Source organism: Dermacentor variabilis, chromosome 3 (genome assembly GCF_050947875.1).
Source record: "Dermacentor variabilis isolate Ectoservices chromosome 3, ASM5094787v1, whole genome shotgun sequence".
NCBI classification, from domain to species: domain Eukaryota; kingdom Metazoa; phylum Arthropoda; class Arachnida; order Ixodida; family Ixodidae; genus Dermacentor; species Dermacentor variabilis.
Genome location: NC_134570.1, coordinates 122644514 through 122652360, shown reverse-complemented (window position 1 = coordinate 122652360; position 7847 = coordinate 122644514).

The following is a 7847-nucleotide window of genomic DNA, read 5'->3' as shown; positions in this document are numbered from 1 at the left end:
CAAGAAACAACACAGATCACGCCGTTTAAGCTGGTTTACGGCAGGAACCCGACGACGACGCTCGACGCTATGCTGCCGCACGTCACTGACGAGGAGAATCTTGACGTCGCTACCTCTCTCCAGCACGCCGAAGAAGCCTGACAGCTCTCCCGCTTACGGATCAAGAACCAACAGAGGACCGACAGCCGACACTACAACCTCTGACGACGCTTCGTCGAGTACCAGCCCGGCGACCGTGTTTGGGTATGGACACATGGGTATGTTTGGTATGTTTGGACACATGGGTATGTTTGGGTATGGATACGCCGACGAGGACTGAGTGAGAAACTATTGCGACGCTATTTCGGACCCTACAAGGTCATTCGACGTATTGGCGCACTAGACTATGAGGTCGTGCCAGACGGCATTTCGCATTCACAGCGGCGCCGCGCACGATCTGAAGTGGTCCACGTGGTGCGTCTTAAACCCTTTTACGGACGCTGACGAACTTTCCTTATTTTGTTGTTTTCTTTGCTACAAGTGCTTTTCTTTATACTTCGTTTGTTTGCAGCATCGGGTCAATGCTTCTTCAGAGGGGGGGGGGGTACTGACAAGTGTACTGGTTTGTCTTTAGAGTGCGACACGTTTCACCACCTAACAAATGTTATCGTCCAGCGCAGGACGCGCTTTCATGTATTGGAAGTTTCTGGAATGTTATCGATGCCTCCATCCGCTGTCTGTGACTAAACCTTGTGCAATCTGATCGCATGTGTGCGCGATGCGAATAATGTAGAACTTTGTAGAAGGCACGCGGGTCCCAGCGATTACTCTGGAACATTCGACGACTGATGTATAAAAGCGGACGCGCTTGACCCGCTGATCAGATTTTTCGACGATCGCCGACCGTGTTCGCCGCTATCGTTGTGCTACAAGTGTAACAGCCTGTTTTTGTGTGCATAGGTTCGCCCAATAAAAGTTCGTTTTGTCTTTCACAGTATTGCTACTGTGTTCTTCAACGTCACCACCACGTGACAATATCAACTTTCTCCTCGCTCCCCACCCCTTTCCATTCAACGCAAACGGTATTTTCTAGGTAAATCTCTCTCAAAAGCTGTAGACAATCGTCGCTTAAGCCTTCCCCTTCCGGAATATCCTACGAAATGTTCCGTTCTATTCGCGGTGGTGACAGCGACAGTGCCCATGCGGTGGCGGGTGTACACTGCAACACAGGGTATTCAAGCAATCGATGGAAAGCAAACGAGGGTAGGTTCGGTGAACAATTCGGAGAAAATGAAGATCCAAGTATCACTATTTGAATTTTGCGCCAAAACCCAGCGCCGTTACGTCTGGGTGACGTCAGGGATTCCAAAGTATGTTTTCGCATTTGGGCCGCGTTGGCTGAATAAAAATTCCCGAAACTTGCCATGTTTAATATTTGCTTCCTTTACAACACAATGTAGTCAATCTGTACCGCTATATATATTTAGTAGGCGCTAGAGAATGCCATCAAAATCCAAGACGTCACAGCCCGCAGGTGCGGGAACTTAAGTAGGCGTCGCCACCAGTATTTCGTTCTTGCGCTTTTTCTGGCTTACCAAACGTCTTATCGTTGTAAGAGTGGTGTTTTTGGTGTTGCAGAACGGTAATTTACGGATGCAGAAGAAATCATTTTTCCCTTTAGTGTCCCTCTAAGCAAGGGAGTGGGGGAGGCAATTCCTGAAACCAGTCCTTTCCTACACTTATACCCCTGTCACACGGCAAATCTAATGTCATTTACAACGAATGACATTCACTGATAATGCCATTTGTTTGGTGTCACATGGTAAAACATAAGGATATTTTCGAAAATACATTTACAAACGAGTGAGTTCGCCAAATTCATTCGCATTCGTTTGGAACTGAATGTGTATCCTCGACACCACGAGTTTACCAGTGTTTCGCAAACAGTACATGCTTCTTTCTTGTTTTAACAAAAAAAAAACAGTATTATTCTATCCATTTTATTACCTAATTATTGCTTTAACGACATTGAAGTCCATCACGTGCGTAAATACAGAAAACTACTCTCAGTCCAGTGGCCAGACAGCCGTCTTTAGCTTTCGCTGCAGCATTCGTGTTGGTTCGCACCGGAGCATCGGCCGCGGCCGCTTCAATTGACTTGGCGTAAAAGCGTGCGCGTGTTTTCCTGTGGCACGCGCCAAGAATGAGGATATTAAGGCTCAACCAGACGTACGCGCTCCAATGCGCCCGCACGCGCCGCGCTGACTCGACGTCGCGTCGCGCCCGACGGAGGAAGAGGGCGCGCACCCAAACGATGCACGAGTTGCCGCGCGCAGCCGCGCGTCTCGTCGCGGCGGCGCAGTGTTGCTAGCTTGCCATGTTCAAGGCAGTCTAGCCTTCGCTTAACGGCCACGTTAAGCAATGTGTTACATATTGCAAGAAAACGCAATAATTTTAGCTTAAAATTTGTTTTTATATTTCAGAAACATATTTTACGACTCCTTGTGGGTCATTCAGCTCAACTGCGACTTAATTTGAGTATTGTGAGCCCGGCGAAACCTGCAGCAGCATCGGCATAGCATCACTCGTGTGCTACGCGCCTCGCGTGTTGTGGTTATACGGTGTGTCAGACCTCGAACTGCGCTGCAAGCTTGCGACCTTTGTGCTAACAGTTCAATCATGAGACCGTTGTCCAGAAAAAAGAAAGTGTTGCTTGTCATGAAAATGATGACGTTGCTGCTAATGCTGAAGAGAAGGCGACGTCGGTACCAGCGGCAACCGCGACGATGGTGGGTTCGGCCCGTGTTTGCAGCACGCAAGCAAGAAGGACTTTACTACACAGCAGTAAGTAACTTTGTTCTTTTTCCCTGTGAAGCTAACGAGCCAGGCAATTAGCTGCCGAATACACATGCACATGCTTGACACCGAAGTCGTTGCTGCAATGTCGGTCGGAATGATGAAAAATGGGTCCGTGATAGGCTCAGCGCCATAGAGTTGTGTAATCTGGTTTTTTAGAGGAAATTTGGACGAGTACTAAGTGTAAACAACGTAGCATTATTCAGTAATCTTTGCTGGCACTTCCGATAATCCGAAGGGGCTAACGGGGCATCGAGGACGGAACCCGGACCGGTCCGTAGGTTGCGGACTCGCCGAGCCCTAGGGGTGCTGGGGCTATCAACTGTCCTCTCTCGCCGATTCTGGCACGCGCCAGACATCGTGAGAGGTCTTGTGTAGTGACTTTTCTCTTAAGTGCCGCACGAGAATGAAGGAGTTGAGACTTTAGAAATATGTCACCAAAACATTGTGGGACATACTTGTATGGCGTACTTAATGACACACTTGCTGCACAGAGATGGGCACCAGCCTGGAAAACCTGTTCGCAGCTAATTTTTTTTTCCTTTGACAGATGCGCCGTATGCGTGAAGGCGACCACGCCTTCTTCAAGTTTTACCGTATGACGCCTCAGATGTTTGATACATTGCTGACATTTGTTGTAGCAGACCTAACTTGTCAGAACTTCATAAGAGAACCCTTGGAGCCGGCTGAACGGCTGGCAATAGCATTAAGGTACGTATGTATTCAGTTCTTCGTATGTAGTGCTTTCACTAGCGGGTAGTGCCTGTGTTGTGCTATCAATTAGCGTTCTACAAATGGATCAAATGGATACCTTGTGGGACTAGTTTCATACTTACTAATGGGCTGTTTGCTGCACAAAACTGGGCATATGAGGCAAAGAAACTTGGGTACAAGTCTTTCTGTGTTGTCTTTTCGTTTTCTTTTTTCAGTTATGCGTTGCATAGCACCTAATTTAATTCTCACAACTTTTCCTGTACTGAGCTTATAACACCTGCAAGCTATTATGACAAGCAGTGCTAGGTGAGGCCCATCTAACTTGGGAATTTTTGCTCGAGCTTGCTTGCCTTGGCATTACAAGTAAAAAAGAAAGGAGCCACCGGAACGACATAGAATGTGGAAGGTTAAGATACATGTGTAAGAAGACATTAAAATGTGGTATCAATTTTTGAAGAAAAAATTACTCAACTAGCAGTACCATATTAGACTATACTAGGCACTTTTACAAGAGCACTTTCGTTCTTTGTTCCCGAAAGAAAGTGGCACCTAAAGATTGTAATGGTAGCAGCACTTCAAAAAAGAAACATTCTTAACTATTGTGGTAATAAATGGAACTAAATATTCAAGAACATGTTTTGTGATTTTGTTTCTCTGTGTTACAGTTACCTGGCATCAGGCCAAGATATCTGTGATGTTGCACTTGCATATCGTGTTGGCATTGAAACTGCACGAATGTGCATACATGTCACATGTCGGTCCCTCTGGGCACGACTGAAGGATCACTATATGAAGGTAAGCGAATGCTTTCATAATGCGTCTGAGATGTGCTGCTTGTTGTGTGCTTCACCAAAACACGGGCAGAATATTTTTAAGTTTCTCGGGATTTTTAAATATCGCCTGGTGTAGATAACATAATTCTAGTGCTTGAGCTGGATTATTGAGAGGCGGACATTACTTGCATGAGAAGTCAAAATTGGCTATTCAACTTCTCAGTTAATTAATTTACACCACATATGGCAATTTACTAATTGTCTCTAGTGAGTTTGGAAGGTGTGTACACGTTAAATTAATTTTCAGAATGAGACCAGTTTAGATATATGTCTCATCAAACTCGCCGTAAGATTACACTCTTCCACGCAAAAGTAACAAAACTCCAATGTATTTCGTCCCACACTTTGGAAATAATTTCTCGAAACTGGTGTCATCCGAGTGATTAACTTTAAAAGGATATGTCTTAAAATCGCCAGCACATTTCATAAATTGCAATATGTGCCGTAAAGTTAGGAAGTTAACTTGCAAGTTTTTCTTATTAAGTTGAATATGTGTTTTCATGCTAGTAACGTCTGCCTCTTCGAATAATCCAGCTCAAGGACAAGAATTCTATCTTTCACAGACGATTTTTAAAAATTCTGGAACACTTAAAATGATCACCCTGTACACATACTCGGCTATGCACCGCAATGTGCGTCGCTACACATGACTACATTTCCGCGAAGCCCGTGCACATAGCCTCTAATTAAAAGCTTTGATCCGTAGTAAATTTTGCTGTCTACACTGTGATCCATTGAATTAGAAGCATTGCGCTTTACCAGAGCAGAAACTCCCCTTTGTCGTGAAACCCCTGCCCCGTAAACTTTTGTGGGTGATTGTTCTGTTTAGAAATGATGCAGATGTTGTTCAAGGGCTGCAAGTATGACCGTGAACCTTTTTCTAGACGACATTGGCTCCTGCAGCCTCATTGTCTGCCCCGTAGAATTTTTAATTGGCGACTATCCAGGGCGAAACCATATATCTTTATTATGTCAGTATTTATCTTCATTGCCTTTCTTCTCTTCATGGTGCTCACTGGCACAATTTGTTATTTTTGCTTTGTTGATAAAGAAATTGCGAATTGCGAATTCACTGCCCTTGCATCCACTGAGTGGCTTGTAAGAGTGAGTACGCCTGTCACCACCATGCTTTTTCATGAATGGTAACTTAGAAAAGTGCTCACATTAATTTTTTTTGCCTAGGCCCCTGCACAATAAATTTCTCGAAACTGTTTCTTCTGAATATGACTTGTAAGCAACTTTGCCGTATTCCCCTCAAATCATTCCCATGTATCATTCGAATTTTTAAGATCATATCTCAAAACAGCATCCCACATTTGCAGACATCAAATCAGCTACTGTGTGGTGTAGTGGAGCACTGATGATTCTGTGCAACTCTTTTAGGTACCCAGCAGAGCTGAGTGGGAGAAGATAGCCCAGGGCTTTTCGATGCGATGGCAGTTCCCGAACTGCCTAGGGGCTGTGGACGGCAAACATGTTGCCATTGTTAGCCCTCCTAACTCTGGCAGCGTCTACTTCAACTACAAGGTAGCATTACCTTTGTTTACTTGCATTTGACCAGACGAGCACATTACTCAGATCACCTGGTAATATTGGTATTTGCACGGGTGGAGAGGCACTTTCAAATACTCAGTGCCAAAGCAGAACAAATGACTCATAAATTTCATTTATTAAAAAGTAATGGTTCAGCAGAATCCTGTTAAGCTTTTGGCCTTATCTTCTATTTTATTCCCCAAATTTTATTATGTTTACATCATACCCATAGCGCCTCATGGCATTATAGCGGGGGGGGGGGGCAAAGAGAACAAACATTACAAAGCATACAGGGTGGTAGCAAGCACGAACAGCAAGAACAAAAAAACGAATCGTATGCATATAACAGTGAACATCTACACAATCAAGAAAGGTTAACATATTCTAGTGCGTTATTAAAAATGTACAAAAGCTTACTATATACCAATGGCTATGAACACAAATAAATCGCAAGATATAATCTCATATATACAGTAGGGATCATGGGGAGCAGCATGACTGCTCGATGCCTCAGAATTATTTGACAGGTGCAAAAAAGATTTTTAAAAAGTGCGAAAAGATGTTGGCTGTGAGAGCTTAACAAGTTACTTCTCTAGAATTGATTCTTGGCATCAGGTGACTAAGGACGTTTAACAATTTCAAGTGCTTGTATTAGTGCTACTGCCAGAGAGCATTTATCAACTGTGATTACTTTCAAGTCGCTCAATAAACATTCCATTACTTTCTACATGCCATAACCGTTTACTGGCATGCAGACAACAATCACAAAGACAGGAGAATGGATGCACTTGGTGTGAGATGTTTTTACTTCCTCAGTCATACATTACGATGAAATTTTACACAAACTGTTCTACCGGGATTCTAGGCTTCACAATATGGGCAGCTGCTTTTGCACTTCAATGAGATATACCGATATTGTGCTTATTCAGACTGGTGCAGCTGTCACAATTATTGCACTGGTATTGATTGTGTGCTTTGTGCTCATAATTGCAGGGCACATTCTCTGTGGTCCTAATGGCTGTGGTCGACAGTAATTGCAACTACACCCTCATCGATGTGGGAGCCGAGGGTCGCCTCAGTGATGGTGGCACATTCAAAAACTCAGAGTTTGGACATGCCCTCACTCAAGGAGACTTGGATATACCATCACTGAATTGGCTTCCTGGCTCTGCAACAAATGCACCATATGCCTTCGTAGGCGACGAGGCTTTTCAGCTGAGAGAGGATTTTCTTCGTCCTTATCCAGCCAGGCAGCTTGATGATGAAAGACGGGTCTTCAACTATAGGCTAAGCCGAGCAAGGTATGTGGCATTCAATCCCTCATGTCACTATTACATGTAGCAGGCAAAGTAAGCAACATACAAGACCGATTATCTTAGTTTGTGGAGACCACCCTTGCAGTTATTGCAGTAATAAATTCTAAAAATTATGGAAGGTTTTTTGCATTCCACTGTATTCATTATAATTTTGCAGGATTTGAGAGACAGTAGAAAGATAACTGAAACTTGTGCTAGTTGGCATAATTTTATCATCCACAATTGTCCTGAAGCAAGCAAACTTTACGGTCCTGCCGCTTCATGTCGCGGTCGAATGCCACCATGCACTCTGTGAAAATAGCTTGAGTCATCCATGACTTGTTGTTCGCCTTGTACTGCACAGGTAGGCTATGGGATCCATTGAAACAGCGCGGATTGGCACTTTTTCCAAGGACTAATGGTGGACGCTTGTCAGAGCCATCCATGTTTGTGCAAAGCAGCACTGTCACACATTTTTTGCTGTGTTCGCTGCCATGGCAGCACTGCCCCTTGAAGTCGAGCATCCTGGCCGGCAACATCTCGTAGAATAACCCGGTCTCATCGGCGTTGTCGATGTCTGCCCGCACGAAGTTGCTTAAGATGCCAGCCACGTTGCTCACCTTCCAAGCAGTTGCTC